Source organism: Parasteatoda tepidariorum, chromosome X1, assembly GCF_043381705.1.
Source record: "Parasteatoda tepidariorum isolate YZ-2023 chromosome X1, CAS_Ptep_4.0, whole genome shotgun sequence".
Classification (NCBI taxonomy): domain Eukaryota; kingdom Metazoa; phylum Arthropoda; class Arachnida; order Araneae; family Theridiidae; genus Parasteatoda; species Parasteatoda tepidariorum.
In genome coordinates, this window is record NC_092214.1 from 83,730,516 (window position 1) to 83,751,505 (window position 20,990).

Genomic DNA, 20,990 nt, shown 5'->3' on the forward strand with positions numbered 1-20,990 from the left:
TTTCCAATGGCAGGGAATACAAACAATAACCCAGAGGAACAATAAAAATAGAAAATAACAAAAGACCGAAGTCATCTTCCCAAAAGCTCTCTCGCACGCCAATATCTTGCAGTCTCCGATTCAAGTCCGTGGAGCCTCCTACAGCAATGGAGGTGATCTCTATTCATTGGTGCTCCAGAACCACACAGTTGACGCTGAGGGTGGTCATAAATACCTATACGATGCAGGTGTTCTCCCAGACAATCATGACCTATTGGGAGTCTAAAGGTGGCTACTGCATCTCGGCGAGGCTTATCTGGCACTGCCTTAATATCTGCCACACTCCAGTTCTTATTCCTTATGCTTTCTCGTAGGTCAGCAGAGGCATTCAGTTTCACTATGTTTTTTTATATGTAGTTTTATGGAATGGTATGACAATCCAGAGCAACTTGGTTGATGGATTTGTGTTCCCTTGCGAGCAAGAAAGTCATCTTTCTCGTTACCATGGATGTTACAATGGCTGGGAATCCACTGGCTGGGATGGCTTATAATGGCTGGGATGACTATCTCTTTTGTTTTTTAGTGCCAAAAGTCTGATAAGTCTCCGACACTGAAGCACTTCATCCGACAGAGTGTCTCCCTGTGAACCAATCGCCTGGATTGCAGCCTGGGAATCTGACAGCAATACTACTTTTCCAAATTTTGAATGGATGGCCAACAGTTGTTTCAATGCAATATAAATAGCATGTACTTCGCCATCGAAAGCCGTTTTGTATTTCCCGGCAGATGCGCAGAAGGAAAAGAGATCAACAAAGTAAGTTTTTTAATATTCAAGTTATATAGTGAATTATGCTTCGAAATAGAAATATCATCATAAACATTCGAATATTGTTCTTCTGAGTCTTGGTAAAGCAAATCATTTTTTTTTCTTTTTCTTTTTTTTTTTTAATTTAACAGGTCCTCATCGATAAGTTCATAAATACTGAAAGATGAATTTTATATTCATCAATAATTTCATAAATAACTTTACTTGAAGAGACATTTTTTTTTAATCCTGAGATTATTACAAAACATAAAGAAAAGTTGCCGAAATTGTACCACTTTTTTCATTGAATTTTTAATAGCCGCAAATCACAAACAATTTCATTTGAAATACTTTAATGATTCGGTTATTCAGCTATTTATATTATTTTTTGGTAATTGGTAATAGTATTTTTGTAGTAAGAACCAAAATGTAATTATTTTCTCAGGTTCTGCAAGTGGTACGATTTAGGAAACCAGTTGCCTAATTCGTACCATCTGCTCCCTAAATCGTACCAACCTCAACAATATTGTGTATTTATAATATTATGTAAATAAGTAGACCAAGTGTAATCCGAAATAATTGTTTAAAAGCATAATGAAGAATTTGCTATCTAATTTTTGAAATGTTACAAGTAACAGTATTATAAGACCATATAATGTCAATAGAACATGATGTTACGTGCTAAAAAGTTCAAACGTGCCTTTTAGAAGAGTTGCTTTTGAAGACAGCATTATTTTGGATCTATTAATAAATGACTTCTCAAGTTCTAGATACGAAGATATTGATTCGATTGCAGCCTTCAACATCTAAAGTACTGTGACAGATCGGCATAATCACATCGCTAACCTTTAATTACTGAATCGTTACTCGATTTACCAGAAGGTTCTTCACCTAAATGTTTTTCATTACTTTACTCTTTCTTGGGAATTAGGAAAGTAAAACACATTATAAGAATATTAAATTTCATTGAATTTACTAAAACAGTTTTCCTTCTTTCCGTTTGATTCACGTATACACTGTAGGCATTTTCGTTCTAAAATTACGATAAAATAACCAGCAGCAATCTATCAATCCAATTAATCATAAAGTTTACGGCTAAGAACATTTTTTTGCTTTTACGATTTTGAAACCATTTACAACTAATATGGTTAAAAACCATGAATACAAAACGATACTGTTATTTAAGCATTTCCAACTACCATTGTTCCAATACCGCAAAAAAAATTTTATTGGACATTGGAGCAAGACTTTGGGTTAGGTAATGAATGTTGTATTTTGGTTGTGGTTGAGTTGTGTTTTAATAAAAAAAAACAGATGGATGTGGTTCAATTACTCTATCGGGTTGTTTCACCTATCGTAATAAATGGGAAACACTAGACTTTTTTGTGTTAATCAGCGTTATGGGTCTGTGGTGGCACCATTTGGGAGAGATATAATTTAGCCAACTCTCCTCTACAATTGGTATTAGTTACATAAAATCTAAAACAATATATTAACAAATAAATATATTGTTTTATATTTTCAAATAAATATGTTATCAGACATTAAAATTTAATTACTTTATTTAAGATAATAAAATTTATTTTTCAAATAAAATAATTAAAATTAGCAAATTTTAGTTATTTTATTTAAAATATTATTTTTATTTTTTTAAAACTACATTTAGCATGGTAAACCCTTTTGAAAATGTATGTTATGCAAGCCTTCAGGATATCCAGGTTTTTGTTCGAATTCTTTTGAATGACAAATGGAATTGAAACAAAATAAAAATTAATTCATCCTTTAATGTCAATATTCTTCTTTTTCCATTTTAAATTACGCTTTTTGTGAGATATAATTTATAGTTAAACTGCTATAATAGTTAAACTCTTTTTATTGCTACTTAAGAAAATATCAGTAGAACATATTGCATACTTATCAATTCTTTTTTATCTATACTTCATAGCTACTTTAAAATTTAATACTATTTCTCAGAATTTGACTCCTTCAGACATGAATATAAAAAAGAGTTCGTTATTTATATTATATAAATTTTGAAATGATTTTTCATTGATATCTTTAACACCATTTATTCTTTTATATCAACTGACGCTACAATATTTACTTTTTATACAAATTATATCATTTATACAATTTTGAGCTGAAAAAAAAGTGGTTGAACTTTTTTAAAAGGAATTTTACTTGTTTCACTTAATGACAATATAAAATTTAGTGGAAAAAAAGAACATTTCAAATGAAAAAATTAAAATAAAAAACACTCTCGAACGTAAAAATACACATTTTTATTCTTGTTTGATTTTGTCATTTTAAGGACGTTTAAAAGAGTAATTTCCCTTTTGTTTGTCTTAAATTGTTTCGGAGAACTAGAAGAGTAATGAAGAAAATCTTTTTCACTAAGTACAATTACGCTCGGACATAAAATCGATTCTAACATTTACACAAAAGTGTTCAGGAAAAATCAAGACATTCTTTTCTCTCTTGTAACTAATTTAATCTCAAAGTAGTAAATACAAAAGAATAAAAGTGAAGAAAAGTAAATTGAAAATTTGATTATACATAATAATTTATTGACTCGATGAGTGGCATTGAAATTTTGTATAAAGTCTTGTTTTAAGATAGTAATATAGATATAGTAAAAGTTAATATTTTGAATAAGGTGCGTTTTCCTTACTCTGTGAGAACACCAAAAAAGCTCAATAATACAATATTTACCGAGGCACTTTGGTAATCATTTTGGTAAAATTAACAAGAAAATATTTTTTATAAAATGAGTTGAAAATGAAGAAAATATCATTATACCTTCCTTAGAGTATGGCATATAAATTATTCTGTTAATTTATTCGGTTAAATTTACTTTTCAGATTTGTTTTTTTTTTCACAAATTGTGTGGTAAAAGAACTTTTGAAACCAGAATTTCCGATAAACCGTTTCCATGTGAATGGAAAAATCATCAACTGGATGGTTTAAATACCGCATATGTTGGTTTTATCAACCAGAATTATGTTGTTGTTTTTTTTTACCAGAAATGTCATTACCATACAATGCGGCAATTATACCAGAATTTTTCTCTGCGTCGATATTCTAACTTTTCTATTTTTTCTATGAAATGCGAAAATTCGTAGAATTTATTTTTAGCTTTGAACATAGCAAGGGCTATAAAGAACCACTTAGAAGAAATTTCTACTACATGATAGTTTTTTTTATTTCTACTCTACTTACAGGAAAAGGAATCAAACCCAACGAATCTCTGTTAGTTTTATCTCAAATGTTTGTCCAGTTCTCTATTCGTTCAGTGTAGATAATTTGTATTAATCTAAGTAATAAGAAATGGTATCAATACACATATTTAATTTTATTTTAAACGACTTATTCAGTAATAAATGCTACTATGGACACAAAATTAACAAACTTAGTTCTAAAAAGTCAAGGTACAAGAATAAAGTTAATAAACAAAAATACATTTCAAATATTATTTAAACAATAGTTGAACGTTCTTCAATCTGAAAAATTATCTTATATATTTAATTAAAACACAAACTAGAGTAAATTTTATGTCAATCTTATGGAACGCATGCTTAGCAGTTAATCTTTAAAAAAATTACATGCATTATTGTAATGAAAATTTAATCATATAATTAGTTAATTAGATCGACACTGTAGATATCGTAATGAATATTACCCATTATACATATTTAAGTTGTAATTCTCTTTAAGCAAACTCTTGAATTCCTTGGCACGTAATTAAGCTCTTAATTAAAATTTAGGCTTTTTTATTTTTAAATCTTAAGAAAGCAGCTGGTTAAGTTTCTATTATCCTGCTTAACGCAAATTAATTCTTTCGTCTCCTTTCATTTTCTAATCAATTGAGAACTCAATTTAAATTTAGATTCTTTTTAAATATTTTTGTCAAATTAATGAAAATATTCATATTTGGGCTTCAACTGATTAAACCTATATCTCAGTGTCCAGTCTATGAAAATGTGTAAATAATTGAAAATTATTTGTTAACCAGAAAATGAGCATTTAAGCATCATAATTTGGGAATAACCCAATCTTTTAATTATAAAAGAATTATTTATTACCATTACGGGTAGAGTAAAAGCTATCTGAAGTATCCTTCATCCAGTGCACTTTAAAAACCAAAAAAATGAACTTTTGTACTAAAACCTTGCAAATATTGATTTAAAACAAAAAACTATTTTAAGATTTTAAAAAAATCCATTTGCTTAAAAGGTGCATTGATACTTTAAAATGATGCTCCCTAGGTTTTATGAACAGGAAAAATATCTAAGCACTCGAATCTCACATTTCACTCACTCGAATTTCGACTGAAGTTTGTTTTGAAGTTCGACAAAAGAACTTCAAAAGAAAACTTCTTCAGAATTTCGAAACTATATATTTCACGTCAACCATACTTATAATTCAATCAAATTATAAATCAATTGACTCAAAGTTAAATTGCAAAAGAAAGGCGTTGTACCTTGGCGCAGTGTGAAAACAAATACTTTTATTTTCACTCGGGTAAAGAATATACAGTTTCTGGCTAAATTATTAGACTCACTAATAGATTCTATGTAAAATCTTAACTGCCAGGTGATACTATACAGCTTTATTGTTTTTACATAACTAAAACCGGTTTACTCTTGCTTACGTTCGTGTATTAATTGGTTAAATTAGACGATATATAATATAAATTAGACAATTAGAGAAACTAGACGATATATTATATAAATGTAGAATATTTATTATATCAGGTATTGCATTAGTATTTTATAATAATTCGACCAAATTATTAAACGCACTGTAGTTTTATAACAATTGCATGTTTTGCAAGAGTTTATGGGTGATTCTCACGAAACATGACATTCACTGTCCCTTGCACCAAGATCTAATACTATAATACTAAAAGAACATTTTTTTTAAAAAAATTAATAAATAGCATTGCTGTTAGCATTTTTTAAAATGACTTTGCACTAGCATTGACTGTTTTGTATGCTTAAAAAATTTAATTGAATATCAAAATGTCATTTTCTTGGCATGTCCCAAACATTATTTCCAATAATAACTGGCTTCAAAACTTCCCATACATTTTTCAAAATCTAATTTTCTTTTTCTTATCCTATGTAAGCATTTCTAGAATATATGCAGAGGGTATTGCTTACTAAAACCACGTTTAAAATAATTTTTTCAGTCAATAATTTGTTTGTCCCATGAAAATCAGTCATTTTCCTGGCTACTTTTGTTTAGTGATTTATAAACAAAATAGATAGCACCAGAAATCAATATCTTACGTTAATAGATTGATTAGATACCCTCCTATCTGAACATGTCTTGGTGCATGAATAAAAAACCAATTTTATGGCTCAAAATCTATTTCAAAAACTTTTTCAAGGTGAGTAGGTTTTTATGCTGTCATTTTCCTGGCTTCTTGAAATCATTAATAACAAAAACTACATAGATTTATTTGAGTTATTTTAAGAAATACTGTTGTTTTCTGCAGAATATAAACGTCTTCGGCCAAAATATTAAATTAAAGCAAAGTTATATGCTATAAAATGGCGAATTTGTCATTATCCTGGCTGTCATTTTCCTGACTTATGAATGCCAGGACATTGAAGTGTTACCAGAAATTCTTTTTAACTGCTAATACTGTAAAGAGGGAAAGCAAATATTAACCTAATACCAAGTTTATGTATGATTGTAATATGCTTGGATGTAATCAAAGTTATTTATTTATTTAATGATTGATTATTATACACAATTTTATTCTGCACATATCAGCAACAAAATTTTTTTTGTTTCTTTCTTCAGTGAATAAAAAGAATTCATTTAAGCTATTTATGGTTCATCTAACATAAAGGCTTAAGTTGAGTTACTTACTAATAACTTAAAATGACTTTTTTTTAAACTTCTAAGGTAATATGTAATTTTCCTGGCATTCAAGATTTGGTGAATTTCTATTTTATTTTTTTTTTCTCGAGCAAATGTCAATAAACTACACTGCTGTCTATAAGACATTAATAAGTGTAGCGAAAGAAGTATACAAGAAAAATTTTAGATTATTTTGAAGACTTTAAATTTGAAGAAATTTTTTGGTCCGAATTGTCATGTTTCGTGAGAATCACCCTTATATGCAATAATTTTTTATTTAAACATGCATGTAAAGAATTTTTATTCAAGAGATTTTGTACATACTTCCTATTTGTATTTATTTTTGACATATTGCATTACAATGTGAGCAAATTAATACATGAACGTAAACAAGTGCAAACCGGTTTCAGTCGCGTAAAAACAATAAAGCTGTATAGTATCATCTGATAATTAAAATTTTACATAGACTCTTTAGTGCGTTTAATAATTAGGCCAGGGACTGAAGTAGAAATGTAAATAATATCTCTTTGCTTTCCAGTTACTCTAAGCACTTAATATGTTATTTTATTAAGGAGTGATAAACTATATTTTACATCCTTGCAAAGTATCAAAAGATACAACTCCATGTTATATTTTGGGAAGTAAGGTATTAAACCTTGGAACCAAATGAAAATTAAATCTTATTTAATAAATATAAATTATTAAACATTACAGAAAAAAACAACAAAAAAAAGGTTTCTTTATCTACTAGATTAGTCCAGTTGACCAGACTTGAGTGATCGCTTCTGACGCACTGAATAACTTGTTGCTGATGTTGAAGGCAATTTACATGTTTATTCTTCTTCGTATATTTCATATATAGTTTCATTTCTTAAAAACAAAGCGTTTGTTCCAGCTTTAGCAAGCATAAGATTCCCGTTCGTTTCCGTTTTAACAATTTAGTCCCAAGGTACGAAACTACATATTACACGTCAACTATACTCGTTCAAACAAATCATAACCAATTCACTTAAAATTAGATAGTAAAGGAAGGCGTTGCATCTTGGTACAGTGTGAAAACAAATATTGTTATTTCAACTTGAGTAAATATTATAGTAGAAATGTAAATAATATCATTTTGCTTGCCATTTAAGGAATCTATAAATGTTTCATATATTATTCTATATGGGAGTAATAAATTATTTTTACAGCCTCGCAGCACTATGCTGTACCTTGGGATGTAGGGTATTGTACCTTGGAACTAAAGGAAAAATAATCTTATTTAATGAATATAAAACATTACAAAAAAAAACAAAAGAAAAGGTTTCTTTATCTACCAGATTAGTCTATTGACATGTCATAAGCACTGAAATTCATAGGAAACTTGAGTGATTGATTCTGACGCGTTGAAGAACCTGTTGCTGAAGTTGCAGGCAATTTACATGTTTATTCTTCTTCTTCTATTTCATATATAGTTTCATTTTTTAAAAATAAAGTGTTCTTTCCCGTTTTAACAAGCACAAGATTCCATTCTCTCCCGTTTTAACAATTTAGTCCCAAAATGATGGAAACACTTCTATACTAATACATTTTTTCATATTTCTCATGAAATAATTTAAGAATCATTTTATAACTATAGAAGTGTTTATATCATGCGATTTCTCATACTTCTCAACGAAGTTTGAGGAACAGACAATAAATGACAAACGGAAAATAGGGTTTCTGAACACCCTATGCCAAAAAAAGTAGTCATAAATTTGTGACTTGTAACACTTATTTTGGTTATTATATGCGGCAACCGCACAAAATTTTGTAAACTTAGCCGAAATATTTATGAAGATATAGACATTTTTATAAAACTTTTTTTTTGTCTTGCGTTTTCTTTTTTGCTTCATCGAAGAAAGCTAATTTCCACTTAATTTTATATCAATGTGGAAAAGTTAGTTTTAATGGTTCATTGGTTGTATAACAAAATAATTTTTTTCAGAATTTTGATTTATTCTATTATCTTGTTGAAAAACAATACCCAAAATATACTTTTGTTTTTCTCCACTAGAGTTTCCCAGCTTTTTAATGACTTACGTAATTATGAATTGTTCCCACCAAATGCTATTACATTGAAAACTAAAAAAAATAATATGCATAAAAAGAGCAGCTCTTGACTATTTCTTTTATCATTAAAAGCAAAAAGAAACTTTCCTTTTAACCGGGTTTTACGCTAAACCTTTCTTTAAATTTTCATGGATATTTTAATTATTTTTCTTTCTTTCTATTATTTCAGGTATAATAAGATTAAATTCGAGTAATTTTATTTATACGAATTATAACTCTTAAAATTCGATTTTTGTGATTTCTTTAAATTTTTATAATTATAAAATAAATAATTAATGTTTGTTTTTACATTTAATAAACATTTCCATTTCAGAAGCGGTAACAAACTTAAAAATATCTTTAAGCACTACAACTTTTCTTCGTTAAATATTTTTCACGAATAATGCGTGGGAAATGAGTAAACAATTTTACTCTTCCTTTATATTAAGCAGATTTTTAAGACGTAATTGAAATAACCGATGTCATAATAAAATATTTAAGCATTTCATTTCAAAACATTTACTTACAAATTAATATTTTATGCTTAATTAAAAATTATTAAAGATATGGAGTAGTTTAATTTAATAAAATTATACAAAATATTTCATATATTTAATCTAGTTGTGAAGATTCTAATTTAAAAATCTAATTTGGAATTTATGAATTACCCAAGTGTGTGAGATAATAATTTGATATTACGTATGAAATTTGAAACTTTTATGAATGGCATTTATCTTATTAAAGAATAATTTATTTCGAAAGTATTGAAAAATAACATACATTAATATTGAACTAATAATATTCTGGTAAAACAATGAAACCTCTTCTTTTTCTATGGCAATAATTTGAATATTATCGCAAACTTGCTGTAAAGTACCAAAAATATTTTTTTTAAATTTACGCAATTGTTATACTATAAAACAGTTTTAAATTATTTTATATCATACATATTTCTATTATTTTTTGTTCTAAAACTTTCATAACAGCTTTTGTTAGTTTTATTTCAAAGAAAACTATTATTCTTCTTATTTTATTAGCTTCCAGTTTATGTATATGCAACAAAAAACAAATACAAAAGTAGACTAGATACAGCTCAAGTGCTACAAATTAAACTGTCAGATCGATAAAAACCGATTAAAAATTAATAATCATAAAACGATGAAAAAAATTAATTTCCTTAATTAAGTATTTTCAAAAGGAAATTTTTTTGTTGATTAATACGTTTTTAATCGTCTTTATAAACTATATTAAAGTCAGGATTCCGCCAAAAGAATCATTTAGGGTTACACAACTGAAAAAAATCGGGAATCTCACAAAATAAGTCAACACTATTCTCAATACAATATTGATTAGATAAATAAAAAACCCATTGAGATTTTTAAGTCATTAGAAAAGTTCAACAAATTGTGAAACTTAATTCTTTGTTTTATAACTAATTGAAAATGTCCCTGAAAAAATTTAATAAAAAATTATGAAAGACTTACCAGTAAAATCAGTCTACATAAAAAGTTAAGAATTGAAAAACAAAGATTGATCATAAAATGGCGTCCTCAAACAAAATATCCTTAGCTAACTAGTTCCATAGGCGATATTCAACGTCAAATGCAAACTAATTACGATAGTTGGAAAGTAAAATTGCAGAGGCAAACAAGTTCCAATGGAAGCCTATACAGAAATAGTATTAGTGAAACATAAAAGTCCCGTCAATGCATAAAGGGAAATAGCATAGAAACAGCAAAAAGGCTCAAAATAAAAATTTCTAATGACAGACGGCTACTTTTATTCAATCATTCTGTAACACAATCAAAAAATTTGTGATGGAAATACGCAATGGAAGTAGTATTATAAGCCATGCTTTAAGGTATTGCTTTCATGATAGTATAAGGTGCTTTCATGATAGTATTACCAAATTTTATCCCAACTACTGAATTTTACCAAGTGTTATCACATATTATAAAACAACATTTCATCTTTAATATTACTAAAATTATTACCAAATCAATTTGGTAAAAATTATCAAGTTTTTTGGTGCTCTCGTAGAGCCAGAACTTTACCATATTCTGACAGTTTTGACCATATTTTTTTTCTCTGTGTGCACAGTCCACAAAAAAGAAACGAATAACCCTGAATAACTTTCGTTCTAATGATAGGATTTTCACGAACTAAGTGTCAATCTTAATGGTTCCTGGGGGTGACCTCAAATATGCTAATTAATTTGTGTTAACTATTAATTAAGTTGCGAAATCAGACACAAAAACCTACTTCCTCTGAATAAACACCTAATTTTTTTCACATATTTGGATTTTTAACCTTCAAAATATAGGGGGTAGCCGCAATCTGGGAAATATGGTCCCCATAGTTTGGTCAGTTCGTACCCCTTAATGTTAATTTCACTTTTTACGTTTTTAGTCATATTTTTAAAACTAATAAAGCAATTCAAAGAAAATTGCACCCACTCATAAAACTCGTTTACCCAAAGATAATTTTATGAAAAAAAAAATTTTTAATAATTATTAATTATTTTTTATTATTTAATTAAATTGAGGATGAAAAAATTTTGAATAATAAGGTATGAATTTTTTCATACCATATTAATCTACATATTTTTCAACAGAAAAATCTAAAGTTTCAACTGTTTTTATTGATTAGAAGCTGAGAAAAGTTAAAATTAATTATTTTTAAAAAAATAATTTAGCGACAATGAAGAAATGATTAAATGGGGCGATTGATATTGAAATGTGATAAACTTACGAGGAACTTGACTTCACATGGAATGGTGAATTCCATGTGAAGCGCGCGTAGCGTAAAATTTCATTCATATTTTTTTCGTTAATAATCGTATGCTAATCTCTTTATTCTTACTTTTTTAAAACTATAAAATACGATGTTTCTTTTTAAGTCTTTAATAATTTATTTGCAATTTAGTAAAGAAATTTGAATAAAACATTTTATTGAATAAAAAACATTTTATTCAACGAATGTCGAGTTTTATATATACTGATAGAATATGATTATACACCAGTTGTGCTTATTTAATGGGGTTATTTTTTATTTTAAAAATTTCTTCTCAATAACTGATACAATTTCAATAATATACATACGTATGCATGGATTTGGAATAAAATATTTATCAATTTCTTGAATATATTTTTTATAAATATTAATAAAAATACGTAGTAAACATATTTAAGCATATCCCACATCATCGCAAATTTTTCAATATTTTATATATCGTTTTAATCCTAAAAGTTATTTTTTAATCACCTGTCCAGAAGTGTTTCGCAGAGCTATTTTACCAACTATATAATTAAATTTTAACATTTTTAAAAATCTTATTCTTTACCCTACTACGCTTATTATTTCTTCATTGATATACTAATAATTTTTTTTAGTGCTTTCATTTAATTTTTCTTTAAAGTAAAGTTCCTTATTAAATTATAGTCACGTTTTTTTTAAAAGAATTATTGTATGCTAGCTAAGAATAAAACCTTGTTAAGAAATTAAAAACATTCCGGTGTTTAAAACTATTTAATGCAAAACAGCTGATTATTAACTAAGCATACTATTTTTTTCGGAAAAAGAATATAAACTATTCATTGTCCTTTTTTTTATTTTTTTTTTTTTTGTTTCTTGTGACTTCAACATAGATTATCTAAAATAGTGTTGATGTTTTATAAATCTCTACAAAGAGTATGAAGATATCGAACATAAAAAACTGTTGAATACGTAGCCAAAATTTTTAATGTTTTAGTCGTGAAATTAAATTTTTAATTATCTGACCACGTGTGATTCACAAATTATTTCATTATATCTTTTACTCTTTCTTTATGATTCCATGTAGATTTTTTCCGGATAATGTACTACTAAACTATTTTGTTTAATTTTTTACTTTAGCATGATTCCCAAGATATTATAGTGTAATTTGTTATCAGGAAAAATGCCTTATTTTGTTAGGCGGGAAATACTAAAAATTGAAATTTGTAAAAAGATTCCGAAGCCGTGCCAATTTTAGAATCATCTGATTTTCAACAAAAATGCAATTTAAAATACGCAATTTCCGAACTTATTTTGATTAAAAATAAAAATTAGAATTAAAAGAAAAACGTGGCAAGAAGGCTAACATACTTTTTACAGAAACTGTGAAAACCAATTTTTCCTTTATTTCTACAAAAGAGGATAAGAATGATATTACTCCAAGGGACCTACTCAATAATTTCGCTATTTCCAGAATGAAATCTGTTTGATCGAAACATATTTCCTTGAAACTTAAAACGAGGAAAAAATTAACTTTTATTATTTATCTAAGCTTATTCCATTTATTTAATGATGGTGGTATCAAGGTTAAGGATATGCGATGGAAGCCCCGTTTACTATTATACTACAAATGCATTAAATCATGTAGCTTGAATAATTCATTTTAAGCGAATCATTTAATAATTTTAAGCAAATAAGGGTGTAAAAATAAACTCGATCGAAATACTTCAAAAGTATACCATAAAATATATGTAGAATAAACTTTGGAATCGATATATAAAAAATACCTTTTCAAACAACTTCGAGTAGGACGGAAACGCTTACTTGTTTGAAGTAGTTGTCCTTGTAACTATTTAATTTCGATTCCTGGTGCTAGGGGACATTCCATTTTCACATTTGACTTTCGAAATTTCAATTGTAAAGGGAATTTCTTTATGTCCTTAAATTAAAATGTTAAGGCTTGCAGCAAAAAAAAATTATACTGCATTGATTTTTTTTTACAAAGTAGTGAATTATTATTTTTTTTAATCTCAGAACCTGTGCCTATCACTTATGCAAAACTTATTTTAATATCGAGTGAAGTAATTTAATATGCTGTGCAACTAAATAGATAATCCCAAAACCTCTGAAACGAAAATATAAAAACTTCATTGATTTTGAAAATAATAGATGATAATAAAAATAGACATGTTTTGAGCCTCCACTAATAAAAGCCACAAGTTATTCAAGCTTGACAAGTTTTGAGAATGGGCGATTATATTTGAACGCTCGAAACATGTAGACTTTTACTTCCCTCTACATATTTTTTGAAGCCAGTTGAGTTTTTATCATCAATTATACTGTTTTACATTTGGGTCTTGATCCCTATTTTGATAATGATTTTACACTCNCCACAAGTTATTCAAGTTTGACAAGTTTTGAGAATGGGCGATTATATTTGAACGCTCGAAACATGTCGACTTTTACTTCCCTCTTCATATTTTTTGAAGCCAGTTGAGTTTTTATCATCAATTATACTGTTTTACATTTGGGTCTTGATCCCTATTTTGATAATGATTTTACACTCGTTAAAGTAAACATAAGCATTTTCATATTTTAACAGAATTTATGTGGTCTTTAAAAACGTAGGTCAATATTGTCAAACGTAACATCACATATTAACATAACATAAGTAACATAAACGTAACATCAATATTGTAAAAGTTATATTTAACTTTAAAATTAAAATTTTGAGACCAGATATTTTGAGCTAATGGAATTAAATATTTTATCTTTTAAGTTTCGTGCCCCAATTTCAGTATCTTAAGGACCTTACGAGCTCTGTTTAAAAAGAGAGTATCGCATCAGATATATATAAGAAAACAAAAATAATAATAGCAGCAGTATTTGGTGGTAAATGTAGCTTATCTTAATTGAAGAATATGCTGTGTGACATTTTATGGTGAATTTACGAACGTAAGTTTCAAAATGTATCGAAACATGAGGATGCTATTTGTTAATCATCTTTATCCAAAGAAACTCTTGTAACCTAAATATCTAGCAGAATGAAGCTATTTTTTAAATAGTGAATCTTACAATATACAACATATTATTTCAATATCTTATTCTTAAACGTAACATATTTTAAAGTTTTTAAAATACCACTAAACAATCAGCAATTCCTTGAGTTTTAGAAAAAAGAAATATCGTAAATTATAGGAAACCTCGTGAATGTGCATTAGAATTACTATGCAATATACATTTTATTTTTCAAGCACTTTTTTTTTCCTCAAACTTTCTTGCCTAGAAGACTCGATTAAAGCTATAAAAATGATTATCCCTAAAATTTTGTATATAGCCGTAATAAGTTATGTTAATTTGATTTTAGTATGAAATCCTCGAATAAATATAGCAAAAACAACATAATCTAAATAATATCAGATAAAAAGTTCATGTATTAAAATTTCAAAAACTTAGAAAATCATAAATATTTTATAAATCGATTCAAATTTTCTATTCAAAGGAGATTAAAGAAAAAAATTTGCTTTCTGGACAGAAATCAGCTTAAAAATCGTCTATTGCCTAGAAACTTAGAGATATTTTCGATTAACTATCAACTAAACCTCTCCGAGCAATCACAGAACATTATTTCAATTTTTTTACAGTCAGAGTTTGATTGCTTAGCAACCTAGTAAAATTAAGCATTCTTCTTTTGAATTAGTCAATGGGTTATCTTAAAATATTAATTTACGCTGGCGACTTTTTTTGGCGGTTTTCTGGACTATCGCCAAACATATAAATCTTTATTGCGACACAATTTACGAACCAATTTTTTTAAAATTTTGTCTACCCCCCCCCCTAATTTAAGTGTCTGGATTCCTAATATGTAGAAAAAAAATATATGTTTATTCAGAGAAAGTGCGCTTTTGTGTCTGATTTCGTAACTTAATTAATAGTTAGCACTAATTAATTAGCATATTTGAGATCACCCCCAGGAGCCATTAAGATTGATACTTAGTTCGCGAAAATCCGATCATTAGAACAAAAGTTATTCAGTGTGATTCTGTTTTTTTTTTTTTTTTTTTTTTTTTTTTTTTTTTTTTTTTTTTTCTTTTGCGGACTGTACATACTTTAGGTTTACTGTGTTTTATAGAGGACGAAACTGTTATTTGAATTTTTCCCTTCTGCAATTTTTTTGTAAATGAACCTAAAATTGAAGTTTTTGTAACACGTCCTAAGATTTTTGTGAACAGTCTTTCCGCAGCTTTCCCTATTTTTGAACAAAATATCCACAATATTAATACTTTGCTTGATATTTAACTGCTCCATATTTTTTTTAAAAAGGCGACTCTTCGTATTGGTCAACACTATAATAAATTACCAATTGGTAGACAAAATACAAAATTAGTACAAAAATACACTAATTGGTCACCAAAAAAATCCAGAATTTCTTTTTTTTTTTTTTCTTCGGGGGTGGGGACATTTAATGAAACGTTTGTTTAAAAGAAGCACAAATGTCAGTCTCTTTTTACTTACCGTCGGGATGGATTATCAAAGTTTAATGAATTATTTTAAACCAGTTGTTTCTAAAACAATCCTACTTTGTAATGGAAACTTTGAAGGAAACCTATAACTTAATAAAACTTTCTTGAGAAAGATTAAACTATCGAGACTGCCTAGTATTTTATTATACAATACCATACACAACACTAGGCATTCGACATGCAGATGTGTTTAAATATATTTATTGCTTTAGTGTTCAAATATAAGTAAAATGGTTACACATGGTAAAGAGAAGATATTTAGGAATGCAAGAAAGAACACGCTTTTGATCTATTTGTAATGAATGCAAGAAAGAACACGCTTTTGATCTATATGTAATATATCCTCGATGGAAATTGATGAAAATATAGGGATACGAACTACACAGTGCTTTATTAAATATTTCTATTTATTACCAGAACCACAATTTAAATAATAATCTAGTAAAGTTATACTTTTTCTTCAGAAAATTTATACCCAAGATATTTTTTTCACAGAAAGCTTTTATGTTATTATAAATGATACCTAAATACTAATACTAATTGTTCTACTAATACTAAAAAATACTAATACTAAATACTAATTCTTTCCTCTGTACGCTGCCCCATTTTTTGAGGTGATTAGAATAGAAGAATTTAATTTCTTCAAGACAGACAAATAAGGCATTGTTTTCCATGAATTTTTTTCTCTTTTTCTTTGATGTTGAATTGAATGAAACCAATTCCGAGACGATCGGATTGTTAGTTTGGAAGTTATAACCATTTTATATACAAAAATTACAAATTAGAGTTTATACTTAATTATGCATCTAACATTACTATCTGAACAAATGGAGCATTATTTCCAAAGTATTTTAACGCGAAATCACGTGAGACTATTCACAAATCAATGGAACAAATAATTCAAAAATTTCTAGGGTTTTCATTTTTGAAAACTACCTCTATTGGCTACTACTTATGTATACACTTTACAATGCTTTAACGGAACTACCTGAATATATAAGATATATTTTCCCATGTAATTTTTCCAGCTAAATGGAATGAAACAACACAAAGTCGATAAGATAAATTATTAAGGAGATATGTATTAGATTTTGCGCATTAAGAGTACGGTTTTGTGCATGTGCTTACTTACGCTTCTTCCATCGCTATACAAACAAGCGAAGCATTGTTTACAATGTATTTTTCTCAATTAATGTATTTTTCTCACTGAAATTAAAAAGGCTAATATTTCAAAGGTTGAAATGGGTGATTTGGTATAAACGAAACTATTTTTGAATTGCATTTATCATGAAGTAATTCCTTATAACACCAAAATTATTAATCCTATGAAGCCAAGTTTTACATCATTCAATTCAGTCTAAAAAATTTTATCGGAAAATGTAATTTACATGTTCATCTATTCCTTAGATAGCAACATAAGAACTGTCCTAGGTCATGTCATAGTACTTTTTATGCATATAAATACTTACAACATTTGAGCCATTCGTTCGTCTCGTGCTTAGTGTCATTCGTTTCAATGTAAAAATAAATCAGGGAAGTAAGGCCTCACTTGTTTAGATAGCAATATCAGATGCGTAAGTAGGTACAAGTAGAAATTTGTACTTTTTGTACATAAAATCTTTATTATTTCTAGTCTGATCAGTATAAGCTATAAGATTGGTCTTATGCCATTTAGCGTGGAAAAAAACATCGGAAACAATGCTTATTTTACCTGTTTAGAACAAATTCAATTCTACCCTTCAAATAAGCCCAATTCCATCGAAAAAGAGAAAAGCACACAAATGAGAATAGGGGAGTTACCTGGTTTAATTTTTAACAACGCAAAATAACTTTTTAGTCAAAAAAATATCTTTGATTTTAATTTTTCTGAAGAAATGCCTTTTCTTTCTTTTTTCCTTCTTTTTTTTACTTTTGATTTTTGTTTGCTATAACTATGAATTGTAAGGAAAATGATTTAAAGAAACTAAAAAATTTAAAATATCTATATATCTTTCAGCACTTTATATGGTAAACGACAAAGCTTTGTTCTCTTCTACTTTCATAGTAAAGATATGGTTTTGCGAAACCATTAGCACATAAAAAAATTAATATTTTTTAAATTCTATTTGGAGATTACACAACAAGACGTCAAATGTGTAAAATTAAAAAAAAAGTTTTCTTCCAAATTATGATTATTTTCAACTAAATAATTCTTAAAATATACAGTATATGTTTAAGCATATTGTTTTCAACACATAGACAGTTGAAACGTTTACGAAACCCTACAGTCAACAGTTAAAATTCCTTTACAGGAAATTAATATTGACATTCAGCCATTCGCAAACTATAAAGACACTCTTTGGAAGATCAACATGAAGAGAGGATTATTTTACTTTGCTTTTCTAATCAAAGTATTTATTGACGCAATTAGATCTTTCAAAGAACAACTAAAATTCTCTTCAGTTAAAATATTCCTCATATTGCTATAATGGACTGCCATAAGTAATTTAAACAATTTTTACCATCAAATATTGCAAAAGTTCCCTTGATTAAGTTTCAGTTATGTTGAACAAATTCTTATTTACACATGGTCTTATGAATACTAAACAATTGAATCAGAAATTATAATTTTCAGAACTTTTAAGGCGTTATTTATTATAAGTTTTAATGATTTCAACCATGAACTAGCATTGAAAGACGCGCCAGTGAAATTTTACAGCAACGCCTTTTTTTGTCTCAGTAGAACCCCCTCTTAACTTTGATTGGAAAATTTTTTGCTGTTCCAATTTAATCCTTTTTAATTTTTCTAATTTAACTTCTCTAATTTTAATTCATTTTTTTTTTAAATTTAATACAATATATTTGAAGAGTAAACCATATAATTTAGAGGCTCGACGTAAGCACCAGGATTTCAAAACTTTGCTTAAAAACTTTTAATAAATCTTTTAATGAGAATAATGTTTGATTAGTACAAGAACCTGGAACATATGGAATTTAGAAATAAAGGCCCAGGTTCGTAAGGAGCATGCGTGGAGGACATGAAAACCAGCGTGAGAGCAATCCTGCAGCAGCAGCAAGAGCACGTAGGCACATGGCCCCGAATCACGCACGAGAAGAGCACCACAAACGAGCCGATGGACGAAAGAGACCTACGAGCACCAGGCAAAGGTTATAGACGAGCGATTAATACTCACTTGGGCCGGATCAGGCTATTGGTCGAAAATTACATCACTGTTTGAGGGAAGGGAGATGGTGGCTATTGGCTGGTGTTTGTATGATTTTGGCGACAAATTTTGTATTAACATGTGCTTCGGGATTTATTTCTTCCTTGTAAATGTTAACATAATATTATGTCGTCGTTAGGGTAGGGGAGATAGGTAAATGTCCTTTTGAGTATTTCAGACAGTATTTTTGTTTTAATTGATTGAAATTCATGAAAGCTAAAATAAATAAATATGATGAATGCTATACAATATTACAAATACGTTTATTGTAGCTTTTCCTTGAGATATCTTTTACAGTTATAAAGTAACGAAGTTGATAAAAATATAAGCTCAAATTTACTGATACATCTTTATTTAATTGTGTTGTGAATAATTTTAAAAACTTTATAATCAAACAACATTTAAATTTAGTTCAAAGTAATGACCAAAATTCTGGGCTTAGCCTCCCCCCCCCTGCATTTCTAGATCAGCCCCAGTTGCCCATGAAGTAAAAGCAATATTGTTTAATATCACTTACTTAGATTCTAATAAAAATTACCACAAAACTGAGAAAATAACAGAGAAAATATCTACGTTGATAATTTATCGAATAGCATTTAAATCGATGTTATAAGCAAGAACACTCATCCGGCTGTATTCTTCGATTAGATTAAAAAGAATAGTGGTCAATGACAAGCATATAAATAGATATTACATATTACATAGAAATAAACTTAAAATTTAAAAAAAAGCAAGGAAAATTTAAAATATTTAAATCAAATTGTAATTTTCTTTAGACTATCAAATAAATGTTTTGTAGATTATGACAACGAGATTTCTATCAGAAAAAAAAGTTTAAAACTTTTGCAAATAAATGACTCTGCACAGCTAAACCAGTGCAGCATACTTAATGCAATGATGATGCAGTGATAAGCTTTTAGCATAAAGTTGACCGACAAGATATGCACAAAAAGTACACAATAATTAAAATATTATGTTAGTCATTGATTTTTTATTATTTTTCTTCTTAGTTAGTCAAAGCTTCAGCTATAAACAAAATTTTAAACTTTTTTTTCTTTTTTTTATGGAGATCTTAACTAAATTTGCTTTATAGAACCGGGCCAACGAGTTTTTAGTTAGCATCAGTCTTAAACCTATGTATTTTTCTACTATATTTATTGAAATAATATTTCCTGAAACATCTTAAAGGAAATGACGCCTACATGCGTTACATTTCACCTAAACACATCGAGAAATAAAAATCTCGAATACTGTTTTTCTGGATGACCATGTATTTCCTTTAAAAATAAATGTCTGACAACTTTAACATTTTATATATCTTACAGCAAGTATTTATTTCTCTCTATCAATTGAACAATGAATAAACAAAATTTCAAAGAAAAGTCCTTTTTTTAAGTAAACAAAACAAAGTCTTTCGCTAAAAAATGTGGTACACTCAATTCTTGTTTAATTCTTTTTGTGAGTATAAGTTCTTTGGATTTACAGCACTTCTTTTATTGAAAGAAACGTTTCAACTCGAACTGTCACTGCGTGGTTTTTAAGAATTAACTAAATATATCGAGTTGGTTGTGGAGGTATCTTATTTGATTATAATACTCTTCCAACAATTTCATTCTATTATTTTCAATAATTTATGTAATATATTTTTGATTTAATGCAAACAACTGCATTACATATTGATCTTAAACGTAGCTTCACCAAATGTTGTCTATCTTAATATTATATGTATGTATGTATGTATGCATGTATATATATATGCACGCATTCAAACAATTCATGAAAATA

At 27.9% G+C, this 20,990-nt stretch overlaps 1 protein-coding gene across 4 annotated transcripts in view; it reads left to right on the plus strand.

Moving 5' to 3' along the window:
• Nucleotides 1–20,990, plus strand: part of LOC107455242 (neuropeptide CCHamide-1 receptor-like) — a 323,522-nt gene that overhangs the window by 203,259 nt on the left and 99,273 nt on the right. For 2 of the 4 annotated variants that reach the window (XM_071187544.1, XM_043051017.2), the window contains exon 2: nt 563–793. The exons of the other annotated variants lie outside the window; for them this stretch is intronic. The gene's annotated coding sequence lies outside the window, so the exon portion shown is untranslated. The remainder of the gene's footprint in view (nt 1–562; nt 794–20,990) is intronic. 4 annotated transcript variants of the gene reach the window in all.